Source organism: Acanthaster planci, linkage group LG10 (genome assembly GCF_054643075.1).
Source record: "Acanthaster planci isolate LZ-2023a linkage group LG10, COTS_SCS, whole genome shotgun sequence".
NCBI classification, from domain to species: domain Eukaryota; kingdom Metazoa; phylum Echinodermata; class Asteroidea; order Valvatida; family Acanthasteridae; genus Acanthaster; species Acanthaster planci.
The window spans coordinates 1,541,827-1,562,374 of NC_141786.1; the positions used below are offsets into that span (position 1 = coordinate 1,541,827).

General features: G+C 37.9%; 2 protein-coding genes across 9 annotated transcripts in view; both read left to right on the plus strand.

The window, feature by feature from the left end:
• Positions 1 to 20,548, plus strand: part of LOC147797559 (uncharacterized) — a 124,494-nt gene that overhangs the window by 67,580 nt on the left and 36,366 nt on the right. For 2 of the 5 annotated variants that reach the window (XM_087142249.1, XM_087142248.1), the window contains exon 1: positions 11,797 to 12,353. The exons of 1 other annotated variant lie outside the window; for it this stretch is intronic. The gene's annotated coding sequence lies outside the window, so the exon portion shown is untranslated. Of the gene's footprint in view, positions 1 to 11,785; positions 12,354 to 20,548 lie in introns of those variants that run through there. 2 more of the 5 variants (XM_087142251.1, XM_087142252.1) reach the window with 2 other exon arrangements.
• The window catches only part of LOC110983518 (uncharacterized), a 97,848-nt gene continuing 77,791 nt past the window's right edge, over positions 492 to 20,548 (plus strand). Inside the window, exon 1 of one of the 4 annotated variants that reach the window (XM_087142255.1) lies at positions 492 to 2,131. The gene's annotated coding sequence lies outside the window, so the exon portion shown is untranslated. The remainder of the gene's footprint in view (positions 2,132 to 20,548) is intronic. The other 3 variants (XM_087142254.1, XM_022242826.2, XM_022242824.2) reach the window with 3 other exon arrangements.

Here is a 20,548-nt window from a genome sequence, read left to right on the forward strand (position 1 = left end):
CAAGGACATCGGTCGTTTAGAGCATTACATTATACTATATCTGTGACCATTTTGCTTTAAGTAAGCGTAAAAATCTCGTCTCTTTAAGTGAGGGTCATCTCATGGATTTTGCTGTGAAGTACATTTTGTTTAACGCATGGAGACTATGAAATAACTACCAGACACCCTTTCTTGTTTATGTTATTAAAAAGAACAGACACATAATTTTCTGTATGAGTTCTGAAAAAAAAGTGAGCACGTTCCTTAAAAGCCCACCTTAGGAAGATTTTCTTTTGGCAGGAGTATACCTAAACTGTTACAACAAAACTAAAAGATGTCCTCATTGGCCTGAGTACTTGCGACAACGAATCATTAATGCAAAGGAATTGTAGGATAAAATACTGTTGAAATAACCCAGCGTTTCTTCTATTAAGAATGGCAGGGAAATTTTAATGTCTTCCTCAAATCAGAAACTCTACTCAGAAAATGGGTCATACTTATACATGATACTTTCTTCATTGGGTCTAACCTGCTTCTTTTTGGCAAACCATTATGAACCATGTGCTCACTACAACCGTTGACAGTGCGAGGGCGAGCTCTGCAGTTGACAAAACTAAAGTTCATGGACTACTGGGCTCTTTTACCGCCAGTACCTTTAGTGTTGCAGTTCTGTGCATACCCACGAAGGGTGAAGTGGGGGTCAGGCGTGATTGTTTGCAATGTACAGGTAAGTATGCTAGTATACGGGTGGATGGTTTACTTTACATTTTTGTGACGGGTGTGTATTTATGCAGTCGTACAAATTTTGTGCTTTGTCAACAAATGGAACACAGTTCGGCTACCTGTGCATTTAATATTGCGTTAGCCTATTTGAGTTTCGGGGGGCGCAATAGCGCTATTGAAATTGGGAAATTTGAGCAAACAAACACGATTTCACCTAAACCAAATAGTGCCCTTCTATGAAAACAAGAGAAATAGCAACTAAGTGTTGATTTCAGATCTGACTCCGTAACAACCTGTTGATCAAGCGCAACCGTCAATCCAGTAAAGCTATCTTGTCAGTGGGGTTAAATACCAAATGAAACACAAAATGCCAAAGTGACTGCAAAATAATGACGTGAAAATTGAAAGCTTGACAAGGTTTCAGAAAAATAAGTGTAAAGTATCGTGTAAGGCCCTTCAAATTTATCGACTTCCTTGTTTTATCTTTATTCTCTTTGAATTGAGAAAGTCATGGATACTGCCTTAATGCTGTAGCGATAATAGAGCATTTACATTTCCAATAAAACTTGGGTACCACTCACTCAATGTGCCAGCAAACAGCAAGACTTTATGTCATTATATGAAGAGGTGAAGAGCTCATTCTCAAAAACCAAGCCATACGCACGGAAGAACTTTTGTTATGTTAAGCAGAGAGTTACACAAAAGCTCATCTCTTTTCCAAGAAAGTTACATGTTTTGTCTGCATACAACTGGACTCAAAACAGATAATCACATACTTCAGCGGCTTTCATTAACTTGGCCTTTGAATTAGCGATACCTGAGTGGTCCCTCCATATGAGGAAGAAAAGTGGAAAATTCCGCCCAAATCACATCGATGTTTGATTTTGTTTATTTTTTTGTCATTCTTATAGTTACGAAACTATTGAAAAAAGGTGAACTTAACCAACAGAAACTCGAGAACTTTCATTTTCCAGTCACATTCAACACCTCGCCTACTGAGGATCAAACACTTGGGCGCAGCAACTCCTGCTATATTTACATAACAAAGAATACGTGTTGTACCTAATGTCGACAGACGATACGTGTCGTGTAATTACGTCACAAACTCTTTGTGCTGGCGGAAAGATATTCGCAGCATTTTGGTGGGGTCATACGGAACTGTTTTGAAGTAGGGTGAGATATGTGTGGGTAGTTTATACCTTTGGAATCGAATGGAACAGTGCAGCTTGTTTAAACGGTTGATTTACCTCTCTCTCCCACTTTTTCCGAGGGGACAACCCTCCCCAAAGTACGTTTTGCTGATTCAGTGTAATTTAGGTAAATGTGAAGCATCACCCATAGTCGTCTGAGTTAGCAACTGACGGTACAGTGCCACAGTAAGTGTATCAACAGTGCTGCTGCCAAGATCGAATAATTGCCTAAGCAGAAGGTACGTGCAAAATTAAAATCAAAGTTGTTAAGAGGATGGTGGCGGTTTGGTCATATTTAGTGTATGAAACCATTGTTCAGGAAAAATGTTCCGTATTCCAATTGATGTTTTCATAGCATCTGATAAGATTCGGAATATGAAGCAAATTTGTTTGGCAGCGTATGAATAGATTGACGGCGACTTTAAATTTCACGCGGCTCTCTATTATAAAGAATGCAGCCACCACCCTGGACTCGTGCGTTATTTCCCATTGCAGCCAAAATACTCAGACGCGACCTTTAACTTGTAGTTATTTTATTTGCGCAGCGTATACCAACCTTTTTGATCACCTCTCTGAGTTACCCTTTTTGATAACCTTTCAAGTGTTCCAATAGCTTATAGTTAATACATTCTGTTGTCGAGTTTTCTCCATCACCGCCCGTGTCTATGCAGTATGTGTGTTGCGTGCTCGGGGAATTCCCTCAGCAGTTGGAAATTTCCGCTCATTTGCATGTGACCTGGCCTCTGTATCACAATGATCTCCATTTGCAACCACCAATATAGTGCCAACATATACCAACAGTATAACTATGACTAACACTTTTCAGTTGTGCAAGTTCAAACAAGCTGATTGTTTCTCACAGGAGAAAATTGACCTATTAAAAAAATAAAAATAAAAAAAAAGTTAGGACGAACTTAAAACTCGTGTCTTTGCAAATGTATTCGGTTATTTTGTTACAATGTTGTAAAATGTTAACCATTTTGATTTAATATGAGATTGAGAACATGTCGCTCACTGCATGAGAGCTGAATTACCTGCAGATTGGCCTCTTATGTGTCTTATTTACGCACTACGGAATGTCATGTGAATGTGCTTTTTTCTAAATCATTAGAATTGCGCTTTAAATTAACCGTTAACAGCGACACCGTGTTTTCGTGATGTTTTCTTGAAAGAGTAAAATTAAAACTTTAAGCGACCCAGTTAAATGATATCTGCAATTACAAATCTTGTAAGATTACAGCCAAAAGTCAAAGGTGTATTCTACCTGACTTGAATGGCCAAATCGTTACAGTTTTAACGTGCAATGTTGATGTCATATTCTATGGAAATGTGAAATATACTTCTTTCGTATACATTTCATTTTATTTGAGCGTTTTGAGTCTGACTACTACGTATTTTCCGAAGACAAGGTGAATCGATTATACGCTTTTAAACTCTCAAAATTATTAATAATACTCCGATTCTTAGATTAAATATCTCAACTCTAGTCTTCAGGTAAAAAACTGTGTAGCCACCACAGAGATGTGACCAACCCGGCCCACCGGCATTTTGTCTGGATCTGTGTATGCTTTCTTGCTCACAAAATTCTCAGACACGCCGAGCATAATGGTGCATAGAATCTTCGTTAGCAAAGATAAAGCTTGAGTATAAAGCTTTAGGTAAGGCTTTAATATTTCTAAAGCCGTTTATGTGTATCGATCGCAGATAATTAAATCTGTGTGCTTTGGTGATCAAAGTTTGTTTGGTTGGTTTGGTTTATTCCCATACATCATAATTAGAACATAAAGAAACAATAGATGATGAATGGCGGATACCAGACGGAAAGCGAAACGCTTATTCGGGGCCTGGTTCTTTATTTGTTAGAACAAATCCATATGATGCTCTATTTACTAAAATTAGTAAAGAGAGTACGATAACTGAAGGTACGGCTGAACGTTAGAATTAAGCAAGATTTTCTTTGTCATAACGTCTTAGGAATGATACAATTTTAGACATGACTGTTTCATTATTCAGGTTATAAATGCACAGTAGAAATGTCATACGTACACAAAATACATGTACAATACAGGGGAAGTAAACTATATTTCGCTGGAAAGGAGGATATTCTTCAAGTACTTTTGAAAACCATATATACTTCTGACGTATGGTATTGGGGTGATTTTATTCCAGAGCAAAGGACTTTGATGTCGAACTGTTTTGAGAAATATTGTAGTTCTTACCTTTGCAATGTGAAACTTGGCTGTTCACTTAGTATTATATGGGTGGACTTCTGTATTCCTCAGACGAAATTATTTGGTTTCAGGGGCAGAAGAGTGTTTCAAATTTAAACATTAGAATACCCTGTTCACATTTGTGTAAGCTGAAAATGGATAGGGTGTTCAGCTTCTGGAATAGCGGATCGGTATGGTCTCTAGGACCAGATTTTGAAATAACCCGTAGCATTTTTATTTTGTAATAGTAATATTTTATTCATAGAGCTTAATGGGAATTTTCCCCAAACTAAGAACCGAACTGAAGACGGGGCAGAGCTAAGGTATTATAAATAGAAAGAAGTACTTTTGTTGGCAATATATTTCAACTTCCGCAAAATCCCTAGTATACGTGAAACTGACACATGGATCTGTTGGTAGTGCATTCCCAGTTAAGACTTTTATCAATAATGAAGCGGCACGCCGATCGGGGATGCCCCGGGTCGAACCCCTCCTTAAAAGGGATTCAGGTCTACAGCATCAAAGGGACCCGACAGTCACACACTTGATATATTGCATCAGAATTTTATTCGCTGACCAGGAATTCCCCAGGGGGAAAAAAAACCCTACAATGGTACAAAGTAGAAAAATAAAATCACTTTGACTTTTCCATAAATAAATTAATAAAATAAAATTCCACTATTGATACACATGTAATGGCAAACACAAAAATAGTTGCATGTCCTTTGACATCTCAAACAGGGCAATGATTAATGTATAGTTTCCTCACCCACGGTGACGACCACTGAACTTGTAAGTCAATGTGCACAGGAGCGACACACCGGTACGTACGGCACACTTTAGACTGTGAATTCAATGAAATATTTCCAAAAATGAGCATCCAAATTCTTTACGTGCAAGTGCATTTACATGTATCCTAAAAGGCCGATGTTATACACTGGATGCAATTTTAACATGTTTAACGACCACCCAAATGCTACGGTGCGAAGGCAAAATAACTTAGCACGAACGGGCACCGATTTACATGTAAGCATGAGCGGGGGCATGCAGAGCGTGGCACCGGCTACATGACACACAATGCACTATACGTACTCCGTTCATCATGACGCGTTGTCATATAAACGCACATATATGTATGGGTATACTACGTGTAGTACAACATGCCACACACTCCAGCATGATTTGGGTCATTATTCTACTCAAAATTAACTGCAAGGAAACACGCTATTGTTTTAAATGCACAGTAATCTGATGCTAGAATAAATAGTTTACCTGACAGTGCTCTGCCGAAGGGGTTTTAAAAGAGGAAAGCGGCCAAACACGACACAAAAATTGTCTTTGGTCGTCCAAACTTCGCATCAAACTTCGAGAAGCCACTTTCTCTAAACCATGCCGCGTTTTATCGATACTTGAACGATTCTCACACAAGGCGGATCGACTCCACGTAATACCACTAACTACGTGTACAAAGACTCGATTAATGCTTCACAGCAATAAATTCTCATAATAACTAATCGATCCAAATGCGGTAAGGAATAAGGTGATTTGCTTGTCATGACGTTGACATCATAAATAATGTATGTTGCCAAGGGTAACAAAACGGTAAATAATAGACTTGTACAAGTATGCTCCCCTTGTAATTAACTACACAGACACAAAAGAGTACACTGAAAAAGTCCGTCCCCTTACAATAATAACACCGAGAAATTCGAAGGAACTTATAACTTGACTTGTTTTTGAATTATTAACACATCAATAATGCTAATTCAATCGGTATTATAGAAGAGCATTTAACACGTCCCTTTTTCATAGATAGAAAACCGATTACTCTGAAACCAATACGAAATGTGACGCAATTTTTTTAAATAGTACTGACTACTTCATTTAAATGATTATGATTGTATAAAATATATTTATCATCTGAAAATAAAATAAAGAATACCAAACTCGAGGAATTACACATGTCGTTGATATAAATGAGATAAGGAATAGGGACTAGGGTTGATTGATCCTTGTGGGACACTACATCTGAGAGGTTTAAGAATTGATGAACAATGTTTCCATTGGACAAACTGTTTTCGGTCAGAAAGATAGGACTTTCTAACCAATCCAAAGCCACTCCTCTAATGCCATATCTATTCAGTTTTAAAGCAAAATTTTATGATCAATAATATCAAATGCCTCGGATTGGTCCCGAAACAAAGCAATAGTACGAGGGTCTAAAGAAGAGCTAAATTTACGAACAAGAGCCATGTGGGTCGAGTAGTTTGCAGGAAATCCATACTGTGACTTAGTTAAGATATTATTCTATATTATGAATTCAGACGATTTGCTGCCAGACGTTCTGGGACTTTAGAAGGATTCGGTAGAATAGAAAGACGACGGGAGTTGGATATAATCTGTGGGTCACCAGTTTTGAATACAGGAATTACTTCAGCAATCCTGAAATCATTAGGCATGGTTCCAGATGTAAACGATAGGTCACAAATTTTTAACAGAGGAGAATCAATTTCATGTCTATTTTTCTCAACAAGGAATGCACCCAAGTCATGTCCAGAGCTCTTCACGACGGTAGTTTATCTATACATTTTAAAAGTTCATTTGCAGAAAATACATTCATAAAAAATGAATCATTGAAGTCACCAACTATAAAATCTGTCGGATTGGAATTGGCTTGAGGGATCTTAGAAGCAAGCTCCGGACCAATATTTGAAAAATTGTTAAAGTTTTCGGCGATGAGTTATGGGTGTTGCATTTTATCAGGTTGATATTGAAATCCCACAGAATATAAAACATTTTATTTTCAGAAGTTATTTTACACAGGATTTCGTCAAAATCTTCCGTGAATTTAGAACACTTAACACCAGGGGGTCTGTAAATTAATCCTAAAATAATGATTTTCCTCTTAGGAACGTTTATTTCGATGGAAAATAGACGCTACATAAATCTGGTCTAATAATATATGACAAGGATTCTTTTATATACAGCAATAAACTTCCACCTGTCTGTCCTTTATTCTTGTACTCTCAACAGTATCCTGGAATACATAGAAAGTGGAAGCAAGTCCAAGTAGTAGACCAAGTGAGGCTGAGAATCTTCATGACACAATCTGCAGTGTGAAAAGGACAGAAAATGCCCCTTTTCAATATGATTCTAGTTCAAGGATTTCTGTAATATTGTATGCTGGTTTAAGTCAAATACTTTCAAAGACAGATGAAAGACTAATAAGTACCTTAGGATAGTTTTCAGCAAGAGATTTTATAGGATCAGAAAAGAAGGGTCCTTCAACTTGCCCCCAAACGTTCATGGTGTCTTACCATTTATTTTATGAGAAATAATGTAAAGCGCATTTAGGCCTATGTTTCCGCTCTCTGATGAAAAGATTTCATACAAGCCTTTTCATGATGTATCCAACCAGATGTTCTTCCAGACACACTCCTGGAGTGTGAAAGGGCGTAAGGTGCCCTAGCTTACATTAGATAATTTTTCTTCAGTTGAAGGTATTTTTATTTGTACTATTTGGTATTTAACGTATAGATCAAGGACTGTATTCATGGTCTGTGTATCTGTATGGCATTTGGTGTATGTTAACGAGTGTGTATGAAGGCATCAGCCTTGTGTACGTAGTCGAGTCCCAATGTTTGAATTTGAGTCCAAGTTAGAGTCCACGTCTTATTAATTTGTGTACAAGAGTGAGCCTTCCGATCAACCGGTTGTTGCTCATGCTAAAGATGACACTCAAAATGAAGGAATTAACATTCCATACATTTGGGTCCAGTTGTTAATCATACTCCGATTCCCTGACCAAAGGTCTCAACGTTTCTGATAAAATAATGGGTCGCCTCACAGTCACGTGTCCAATTCAAAGGAATTGTCTGGATCCCTGTCTTTGTTTTACTAAAGAGAACTCTGAGCACACTGGTGCATAGACATTCATGAGCCCCCGCCGTGTAGAATCAGACCAGCCACTTCAAATCTCAGTTCAAAATGGCCGCCGACCGACACTTACCAAACGAACAAATGCAGTCATGAGATTTAGCTGTCTATGGAATCTGCCATTAATCGGCGGGTGGATGTATGCATTCCAAAATGTGTAATGTGGCTGTTGACTACAACCAGACCAAAAAACGGGACTTTACAAACATAGGGTTGTGTTTGTCCCTTTATGTTTCCCTTCAGAATAAGTCACAAAAAGGAGACAAATGTCCCTGTTGACAGAAACTAAGGTATTGATGTCATTTCTATAAATGGTAATGCTGGCGGAAAGATATATGTGCATCAGTGAATCGGTTAGTAGAAATGTTTGAGCGGAACTGCTTGCGGAAGTTGATACAAAATATTTATCCCACGTAACTTGCCTTTTGGATTCCACACGTAGCTTGTTAGTGGTTTGGACGTTATTGGAAGAGAATTTGTCTACCTTCCCCGGGCGAGAAAAGGCCTGCAAAAGCATTTTTTTATTCGGAGCCTTTGACACCGGCCTAGAAGTGAAATTAGGTCTGATCGGCCGTAGTCTACGGTAGAGTCTAACTAATAGTCCTGCTGCCGACAAAGTATAATTGTCCAAGAAGTAGAAGGTAAGTTGGTGTTATAACAATCCAAAGTACCTTTAATCCCAAAGAATATAACACATTTTATTTTCAGAAGTTATTTACACAGAATGTTGTGAAAATCTTCCGTGCAATTAGAAACATTGAGACCAGGGGGTCTCTAAATTAATCCTAAAATAATGTTTATCCTCTTAGGAACGTTTATTTCGATGAAAAATAGACGCTACATAAATCTGGTCTAACAATATAGGACAAGGATTCTTTTATATACAGCAATAAACTTCCACCTGTCTGTCCTTTATTCTTGTACTCACAAGAGTATCCTGGAATACATAGAAAGTGGAAGCAAGTCCAAGTAGTAGACCAAGTGAGGCTGAGAATCTTTATGACACAATCTGCAGTGTGAAAAGGACAGAAAATGCCCCTTTTCAATATGAGTCTAGTTCAAGGATTTCTGTCATAATGTATGCTGGTTTAAGTCAATTACTTTCAAAGACAGATGAAAGACTAATAAGCACCTTAGGATAGTTTTCAGCAAGATATTTTATAAGATCAGAAAAGAAGGGTCCTTCAACTTGCCCCCAAACGTTCATGGTGTCTTACCATTTATTATATGAGAAATAATGTAAAACGCATTTATGTTTCCGCTCTCAGATGAAAAGATTTCATACAAGCCTTTTCATGATGTATCCAACCAGATGTTCTTCCAGACACACTCCTGGAGTGTGAAAGGGCGTAAGGTGCCCTAGCTTACATTAGATATTTTTTTTTCAGTTGAAGGTAATTTTATTTGTATTATTTGGTATTTAACGTACAGATCAAGGACCGTATTCATGGTCTGTGTATCTGTATGGCATATGGTGTATGTTAACGAGTGTGTATGAAGGCATCAGCCTTGTGTACGTAGTCGAGTCCCAATGTTTGAATTTGAGTCCAAGTTAGAGTCCACGTCTTATTAATTTGTGTACAAGAATGAGCCTTCCGATCAACCGGCTGTTGCTCATGCTAAAGATGGCACTCAAAATGAAGGAATTAACATTCCGTACATTTGGGTCCAGTTGTTAATCATACTCCGATTCCCTGACCAAAGGTCTCAACGTTTCTGATAAAATAACGGGTCGCCTCACAGTCACGTGTCCAATTCAAAGGAATTGTCTGGATCCCTGTCTTTGTTTTACTAAAGAGAACTGTGAGCACACTGGTGCATAGACATTCATGAACCCCCACCGTGTAGAATCAGACCAGCCACTTCAAATCTCAGTTCAAAATGGGAGCCGACCAACACTTACCAAACGAACAAATGCAGTCACGAGATTTAGCTGTCTATGGAATCTGCCATTAATCGGCGGGTGGGTGTATGCATTCCAAAATGTGTAATGTGGCTGTTGACTACAACCAGACCAAAAAGCGGGACTTTACAAACATAGGGTTGTGTTTGTCCCTTTATGTTTCCCTTGGGAATAAGTCACAAAAAGGAGTCAAATGTCTTTGTTAACAAAAACGAAGGTACTGATGTCATTTCTATAAATGGTAATGCTGGCGGAAAGATATATGTGCATCACACAATCGTGAATCGGTTAGTAGAAATGTTTGAGCGGAACTGCTTGCGGAAGTTGATGCAAATTATTTATCCCACGTAACTTGCCTTTTGGATTCCACACGTAGCTTGTTAGTGGTTTGGACGTTATTGGAAGAGAATTTGTCTACCTTCCCCGGGCGAGAAAAGGCCTGCAAAAGCATTTTTTTATTCGGAGCCTTTGACACCGGCCTAGAAGTGAAATTAGGTCTGATCGGCCGTAGTCTACGGTAGAGTCTAACTAATAGTCCTGCTGCCGACAAAGTATAATTGTCCAAGAAGTAGAAGGTAAGTTGGTGTTATAACAGTCCAAAGTACCTTTAATCCCAAAGAATATAACACATTTTATTTTCAGAAGTTATTTACACAGAATGTTGTGAAAATCTTCCGTGCAATTAGAAACATTGAGACCAGGGGGTCTCTAAATTAATCCTAAAATATTGTTTATCCTCTTAGGAACGTTTATTTCGATGAAAAATAGACGCTACATAAATCTGGTCTAATAATATATGACAAGGATTCTTTTATATACAGCAATAAACTTCCACCTGTCTGTCCTTTATTCTTGTACTCACAAGAGTATCCTGGAATACATAGAAAGTGGAAGCAAGTCCAAGTAGTAGACCAAGTGAGGCTGAGAATCTTTATGACACAATCTGCAGTGTGAAAAGGACAGAAAATGCCCCTTTTCAATATGAGTCTAGTTCAAAGATTTCTGTCATAATGTATGCTGGTTTAAGTCAATTACTTTCAAAGACAGATGAAAGACTAATAAGCACCTTAGGATAGTTTTCAGCAAGATATTTTATAAGATCAGAAAAGAAGGGTCCTTCAACTTGCCCCCAAACGTTCATGGTGTCTTACCATTTATTATATGAGAAATAATGTAAAACGCATTTATGTTTCCGCTCTCAGATGAAAAGATTCCATACAAGCCTTTTCATGATGTATCCAACCAGATGTTCTTCCAGACACACTCCTGCAGTGTGAAAGGGCGTAAGGTGCCCTAGCTTACATTAGATATTTTTTTTTCAGTTGAAGGTAATTTTATTTGTATTATTTGGTATTTAACGTATAGATCAAGGACCGTATTCATGGTCTGTGTATCTGTATGGCATTTGGTGTATGTTAACGAGTGTGTATGAAGGGATCAGCCTTGTGTACGTAGTCGAGTCCCAATGTTTGAATTTGAGTCCAAGTTAGAGTCCACGTCTTATTAATTTGTGTACAAGAATGAGCCTTCCGATCAACCGGCCGTTGCTCATGCTAAAGATGACACTCAAAATGAAGGAATTAACATTCCATACATTCGGGTCCAGTTGTTAATCATACTCCGATTCCCTGACCAAAGGTCTCAACGTTTCTGATAAAATAACGGGTCGCCTCACAGTCACGTGTCCAATTCAAAGGAATTGTCTGGATCCCTGTCTTTGTTTTACTAAAGAGAACTGTGAGCACACTGGTGCATAGACATTCATGAGCCCCCGCCGTGTAGAATCAGACCAGCCACTTCAAATCTCAGTTCAAAATGGCAGCCGACCAACACTTACCAAACGAACAAATGCAGTCACGAGATTTAGCTGTCTATGGAATCTGCCATTAATCGGCGGGTGGGTGTATGCATTCCAAAATGTGTAATGTGGCTGTTGACTACAACCAGACCAAAAAGCGGGACTTTACAAACATAGGGTTGTGTTTGTCCCTTTATGTTTCCCTTGGGAATAAGTCACAAAAAGGAGTCAAATGTCTTTGTTAACAAAAACGAAGGTACTGATGTCATTTCTATAAATGGTAATGCTGGCGGAAAGATATATGTGCATCACACAATCGTGAATCGGTTAGTAGAAATGTTTGAGCGGAACTGCTTGCGGAAGTTGATGCAAATTATTTATCCCACGTAACTTGCCTTTTGGATTCCACACGTAGCTTGTTAGTGGTTTGGACGTTATTGGAAGAGAATTTGTCTACCTTCCCCGGGCGAGAAAAGGCCTGCAAAAGCATTTTTTTATTCGGAGCCTTTGACACCGGCCTAGAAGTGAAATTAGGTCTGATCGGCCGTAGTCTACGGTAGAGTCTAACTAATAGTCCTGCTGCCGACAAAGTATAATTGTCCAAGAAGTAGAAGGTAAGTTGGTGTTATAACAGTCCAAAGTACCTTTAATCCCAAAGAATATAACACATTTTATTTTCAGAAGTTATTTACACAGAATGTTGTGAAAATCTTCCGTGCAATTAGAAACATTGAGACCAGGGGGTCTCTAAATTAATCCTAAAATATTGTTTATCCTCTTAGGAACGTTTATTTCGATGAAAAATAGACGCTACATAAATCTGGTCTAACAATATATGAAAAGGGTTCTTTTATATACAGCAATAAACTTCCACCTGTCTGTCCTTTATTCTTGTACTCACAAGAGTATCCTGGAATACATAGAAAGTGGAAGCAAGTCCAGAAGTTATGTTACACAGGATATCGTCAAAAATTTCCGTGAAATTAGAAACATTGAGACCAGGGGATCTGTAAATTAATCCTAAAATAATGCGTTTCCTCTTAGGAATGTTTATTTTGATGAAAATAGACTCAAAATAATTTAACACGCTGATTAAATTTGGTCTAACTATATGGTCATCTGTAGACGGTCCCTGCGAGTCCATGGTGTTCCCTCACTTAGAACGTCACGTGATGCATAGATTTTGTGATAAATTACACGATCTTCAATTCGACCTCGAAAAATACCCTGTTCCTTCCTCAATTTCTTCTGACAGCAATCGACGAAAACATGGACTATGTTAGTGGGGTGAGAACTGCAGTTATATTTACACCCCTAAATCAGCCAATCTTGGTAAAATCACGATTAAAAAACAAACAAACAAACACCCCAACAAACAAAACGAACAAACAAACAAAATGAATGGTGTATCTCTTATCTCTGATATTATTCTGATAAGATCTTGGGTTGCGTAGCTGGCAACCTAAAGAAATTTCGTCATTTTTGTATTTTTTTTTTCTTTTTCCTTGAAAATCGTATCAGACACGCTGAGCACAGTACCGTACAAAAAATTGTTAGCGAAGCAAAATAAACCACAAGATAAATGTATTTCCAAATTTGTCTATGAGTCTCAATTGTAGATGATTACAATCTGTTCACTTGACATGGTCAATGTTCAAAGGCCAAAAATCGGAGCCGCGCCCAGTATACAATTATATAAGCCTCTTTAAAGTAGGCTACACTCAGCCATTAGTGCAAAGAGGCTCGTGGTCACCAATAGTAACCAACCAAAATTTGCCACATGAACTTAAGCAATAACGACATTTGGTTATTGCTTGGAAATTTGCCAATAACTGGTGGATGGATTTTTACATTGCGAAATATGCAGTTTGTTTATTGAATACAAGCATAGCAACAATTGGCGGATGAATACATGTATGTAAAAGACGTAAGTCGGTTGTTTTTAAATTGAAGCCTTGCAGTAATAAGTGGATGGGCATACGGTGCAGAGCGGCTGGTGACGTGGCTGATCAAACTAGAAATAAGTCCTGCTTCGTGTCACGCGATTCCGTGTTTACATAAAATAAAGGACAGTAGAATTGTTTGTGGAAAGGTATGAATATAATTATTTATATCGAGATTTTTGTTCAATCTATTATTTGGATCCAGGAGAGCAACTGGATAGTAATTAAGTTTGCTTTTTTGCAATCCTGCACGGGGGTGTTACGTGTGTTTTGTGTCTTTGTGGATGTGCCAGTGTTGTTGCTTGTGCTGCTGTTTCTAAGTTTGTGTGTTACTGTACTCTGTGTGTGTTCGTTTGCCTTTTTAACGATTTAGATTCTTAATTACAACTAAATTTCTGAGCTTACATTTTTTTCATTTTGTAAACTGCGTAAATTTTCTGTGTTTTAATCCTGCAAAATAAATAAAAGAAATGAAAATGACATTTGGTTCAGTTCGTAGTATATCGCCCAGTTTACCACCAGCTCACTTCAAACGAATGGGAAACGAAGTTTAAGCATTAAATTCCAGGGATTCCATTCTGCAAGCACACCCTATACACTGGAGAGTCTTCACAACTAATGACTGGGGGTAGTTTGAAACACAGAAACAGCATCAGTACTTTCATTGTTAACAGCTAATTTCTGTATGGGCAGAGGGATAAGTTGGCATAAGCATAGTCAAATTAAACCTTTACCTCGCCTTACATTAAGAGATTTAAATGTTATAAGCAACATAACCTTTTTATGCTGCTGCATTGTAAACGTTGAGTAACATTATCGTAAAAGCTTTGAGATCTCATGACTGGTCCAAAACAGTATCATCTTTGGAAGCTAATAATTACAAGAAATGTTGATCCTTTACTTATATGTTGTAACCGCTTCAGCCTTTGTCAGAGCCAAACGATATTTTTGCTACATAGAAACGCAATATCTGTTTTGTCCAAAACGGCCTTATTCATACTTGGAATGATTTTCTGGAATGATGAACCCTCACAGTGTGCAAATTTCTGGTGGAAGTTAATTTATGCCATGTAAGGAATATTCTTTAAATGCATAGGCCAAATGTTCGCTTAGCTGGAATGCAATGGCTCTAATGATAATGAAAACATGATTCTATTGCTGGTAAAGATGATCTTATAAAGAAGGGAAATATTATGACAATGACAATATTATGACGACTTGAACAAAAACAAAAAGATGGTGAAATATCAAGCTTTATTTCGACATGTCCAAAACACCTGTTCTGAATAAATGGAACGGTCTTTGGATATTTTGTCCTTTTTTGACAGTACTGCGAAATTTTGATTGGTTAAAGAAGTGACGCGTAAGAGAGCGAGACTATTTGCTGCCAGGGGAGAAATCTAACAGACAAAAACAACCAATAAATAAAACTACCAATATTTTCAGAGGGATCTTAACAATCTCCCCCCGATAATTTTTCAGTGACATTGAAAATGGTTTTGTTTGCCTGGGTGTGTACGCCACCGAAAAGATAAAGCTTTGATTCATCAGTCGTATTTGTTATGTTCAACTTGGAACAAGGGGGTTTAACCGTAGACACATGTTCTGTACCGTCGAAAAGAAAGGTTTTTGTCAAAAAAAAACAGGTATCACCCTTCAATGAGAAAATTTGGGTGTATAGCCAGGTTGCCCTGAAAGCGTAGCTTAAACCAAAACGTTTTCCAAGAAACAAACTGTATAATATACAACTGCACACTGATTTAACTTCCCTGTCAATGTTTTATAATGTGCTTGTGTCTCCTGAAGGATGGGGACGGCTTCTATTTTTACTCGTTCGTGCAAAGCCCAGTTACAGCTATATTAACGTTGCTATGCTTGCTGCATATTTTGTAGGCTTTTCATTGTGCAAAGTTTTTAAAGGGCGTTGCGCTACTTGGAAGCGGTTGTGACATGTTAACAAACCTTGTATTCAAGCAATCATTTGTTTTAACGTTCGATCGAAAAAGTACATTTTTTCTCCCAAATTAACAGAATAACGGGAAACTTGGACCAAATGACGATATATTTGCTTACCTTCGTGTAGGACATTTTGGTAGGTTCGCAGTGGCATGATGAGGCGCAAGGTGGGGTGGGAATGTTCCCCCACCAGATGCCCGTGAAACTGAGAGCCCCCACATATTTGACATTTTTGAATATTGTACGCTGGAACGCAGCTACACCTAGTTTTCTTGTGATGCCCCCCTTGAAAAATGTGAAAAATTCTTTTCAAAGACCGGATCAAATTTCAGCTTTAATTTGAGAAAATGCCACTTGAATTCGTTGACAGTTTTTTCTTTGTGTGCGTGTGGGGGGGAGCTAGCTACAGGCTCACAACGTTATTTTCTACAGTTGTCTGGTTTGCCTAGTCAGTCTAGAGTATTACCACATATGGGAGTAGTGACTTTTCCATACTGGAACAGCAATCTTTGCACAAATTCAACTTTAAATATCTCAAATTGGCTACGACCAATTTTAAACCCCATCGGTAAAAAATGTGTTTTAGAACTTCTAGTTTGTGTCTATAGTCAGGGAGTTTTTGGCAGAGCCAGTCAAATTGTTGCAATTGAAACTTTTCGTTAGTGTTTTTGCTCAACGTGCTGTGACATAAAGCACCCCACAACATGGAAACACCCATACAATATGTCGCAAGATGCTAGAACAAGCCTCGTGATTGGTCAAATTGCGCGACATTTATGATAGAATAGCCTGTCCAAATATGATAATATACCAGACTGCTAATAGTTTTCCCAATTGTTTGTGGTGCGTATTCTTAAAGGCCTATATTTTGACAATTTCCTTGTGGACATGAATACCCTGTTCTCGCAAATTCCACCCATGATTAGAACGGAATGCAACATATTTTCTGTCAGATGCTACTACTGTTATTTTATGAATAAGCTTGTCATGCAAAGAAAACACAAAACAATGTTTGTAAAGGTACACCCCTGTTTTACACCCCTGTTTATATTTATCCAACACTGACTGTTACGAACGAAAATGCTTATTTAAAAAGAGGGCTTGGGTGTAGAGACGGTAATGTTGGCGGAAACATATAGTTAAAATGTTCGAACAGAACTGTTTCCAGATCTGTCGTGAGTTTTATAAACTCATTTTGGAACATGCAATAATGAATACTAGCAGCATTAATTTATTGTTAAAGACTGGAATCAAAAGTGTGGTTTTAAGAGTCCTAATTAAGTTTATTTGGAAGACTTTACCAGCCGATGAGAGCGAGTACCACTTAACCAATTGACTGCTATCAGTATTTATTGCATGCCTGTTGGCATAAGTGTTTGGGGTGTACCCGAACATGTCAGTACGGATGATGCATTTGTTTGACCAGCGTGCACATTATACGTTCATACAAAGTGCTGTGCTTTGTGTAACGGATGCATTCGTGGGTGAGCGTATTTAAGTTACGTTTGACACAATAACGCCATCACGGGGGAAAACATTGAGCATACACAACAGATTTTACCCAAACCAAATAGCCCCCATGTAAGAATGAGAAACGGTATGAAAAAGTTGATTTCATATCTGACTCCCTGACAACCTGATTAGGGCCTACTTGATTAGGGAACCTAAACAGCTTTCCCCATAAAGTAAAATTTGATATTAATTTAAATACAAAGTACCAAGGTGACTGTAGAATAATAGCATGGAAATTGAAAACTTTCATTTTTGTTAATTTTGGGGTCAAAATGAGGCTAATACATTGTAAAAAATTGCCATAAAGTATTAGCACAAAGGAATTAATCCTGAAGATACTATAAGCAAACGTCAACGGAGGGGGGGCGGATTCTGCTCCCGGCTCTTTGAGGGTTAATATGAAATTAGGAACCACTGTTTTAAAAATCAAAACATCAAGACTGAACGGTGCATTTTCACCCAAATTTCACCCATTAATCGTCCAGTTGTTTGATTTTCCTGACTACTTTTTATTCTCAATGTTGAGTAACTTTTAAAAAGGTAAACTAAACTTCTCAGAACCACTAGACATTTTAGTCATATTCGATACCCAACCTCCATACGGTCAAACGCGGGTTGAACATCACCGCCCGCTATATTTATATAGGAAAGGACCCACTTGCCCTTTCTGTTACACATATATAATTTCGACAGACGGTTCTTAGTAGCCAATGCCAAATAGACGATTCATGATCTTAATTTCAGGCAACAATCGGTGTTCTTTGAAGCTATTCCCCTATTTTTTGGAATTTGAGAAATTGAAGTTACTTAAAAACTGCGATAAAACGCAATGTGGAAACGCAAGGATGGAGTATCTAATAAAATGAAAACAGATGTTTGTTTTGCAGGTTCGCATCTTCCACAGGGCGGTACACGAAATGCATTGCGTGCTTGTCCTGTAATTCCATAATGCATGTCGAACGTCGGAAAGGTTAAGCAGTTTTAGCTCCTCAGTCTTATAGACGCAGTTGAGATGTTTAGAAGCACTACTCTCGAAAACATTCTACACTCTGCCATACACGTAAAACCACGCTTCGACCAGAACACGAGGTCTAAAGTGCTTCTTATGAGTCAAGATGAGAAGCAACTATCGCTTGTAAACTTATTTAATGACGAAAGGTTAAAATGATTGATGCATTGGTGACAAATGTCACGTTTTACATTTTCTTTTTGTAAATGTAAATTCACAAATCATTGTACACTCACTCAGTAAATTACACAAGAAATGAAGTAATCCAAGTGTATAATAAAATTCTAGTTATTAAAGGGGTCCCTTGGGTCAAATGCAGGTAACTGCAAAAAGAACTAACTGTGTGCTGTATAATCACCCCGACCAGCAATAAATCATGATAATTAAGGGGATGCAAACGCATAATCACATCTTATACTCATGATCTGGTGAAGTAATTAAATAGAAATATTTGAAGAAACTCATACAAAATGCATGGTTCTCTGGCATGAAATGGCGAGGTTTCGACTTTAAAACTGATTAAATTTATCACCTAATGGTGTCTTTCGTTGTTGCTGCAAAATTGAAAACAAAATGAAACAAAATAAAATACTCTCCGTCAAACGTGGGTTAGACTAACTTTGGTGCTATGGCACAAAATCAGAAATGTGCCTTCTCTTAGAAACTGAAATGTTCCGCTTTCCCTTCCAGCCAAATGAATCGCATTATACATTTTTACAAGGACAGATTAAAGCCATCCATGGTAGTTAAACCTAAATAAACCACTGTTTTTCACTAACGTTTTCGTGCCACGACCTTTCTGGGAATATCACACAAGAACACGCACAAAGTATATTTACACGGCATTTAGTTCCTAGAATCCTACAAAACCAATAATAGGCCTATGCGACGTCACCGCCTAACACGACAAATTTTTGACAAGAAACTTTAATTTCATGATTTGTTTTGATTAAAGATGGCCTTTAAAACTTGATTGTCATGTTTTTGTTATGCATTGTCTTCCCAGTCCTTACTTAGTTGGTACTAGGTTAAGTTTAACTTCTGAATCTGGGTCCTTCTGCGTTTAAACGACAACTGCTTCATCCAAATTAGTGCTATTATAACACGTGAGATGTCAAAATGTGAGAATGTCGATTCAATTCCACTGAATTATTTCCTGTTTGAGTGTAAGCATTAAACTCAAGGTCCCACCAACACATGAAACTTTCTTTGTGTGATGTCCTTATACACGCCAAAGTATAAACCTCATTCCAAAAAGAAAGAATGCATAGTAATAAAATATGCAAAGTAGAAATAAATGTTATTGCAGGACAACAAAATAACCAGGCGAATAAAATGTCCAACATCCCGAGTAAAACCAGCGAATCATTACTCCTGTAGATGTATCACTGTAAATAAGGTAAATCTTTAAATTATCAAGTATCAAATTCTCACAAGTTTGAAAATCGAATCAAAATCTCCTAAAAAGATAAACAGGTGAAGACTCTTTTGAAAAGAGTCTTTTAATTATAGCAGAAAATCCCTAAAATAAAGATAGCATCATACGAAGAGCAAAATTAATGATAAATTTGTAACCTTACTCAAACGAGACAAAGTTAAACTGCAGTTATCATGTTAAAGTCAATTTGAGACTGGATGGTTCGAGTGCTTGTGAGTGTTTGCTTCTAAAAACAATCTGTCAATCCGATCAATATATCCTGCAAAGAGATGAGCAACTTGTCCACCCTTAGTATACGTTGCTTACTGCAGGTATTGAAAGCGTCAGTATTATAAAAATGTTATTCGCAATTATAATAATATCGTAGCTCACCGCCGGCCTTCACGGATAGTGAGGCGTGCCACCAGACGAACGCGGAAGCTTAGGCCCTCCCGACGAGCGGCCATCAGGAAAACCCCGGAACGTAATTCTTGAGGGGAGAAATATACCCCCGGGCACCGCAGCATATCAGAGAACACTTACACTCACTAGGCTCAAGGGAAATCTAGGGACACATTTCGCCGGTGTTTTTACAAAGTGATAAAACCCCAGAAAATCAATAATTTTACGATCTGTAGTTTTTTTCTACCATTTTATTTCCTTTGATCCAAAGAACAAATTAGCCGAGTTTCAAAGCAAAATGTTGTTTAATTTCCTGGTAACTATAAAAACCAACTGACAAAAAAGTTTGTTCTCTGTGTTTCTCTGTTTCAGGAAGTGACAAAAATCTACATCCTTAGCAGAGCACAAATAGAGTCAACATGCACAATGTGATCACTGTGATCAATGTGATGGGTGCATGTGATCACATATACATGAACACCTGTTGGCGTGTTGAAGTGTAACGAAATGTAACAATTTTCTGGAACAGCGCTTTTTATACGATGTGACAAAAGTGTGTATAACGCTATA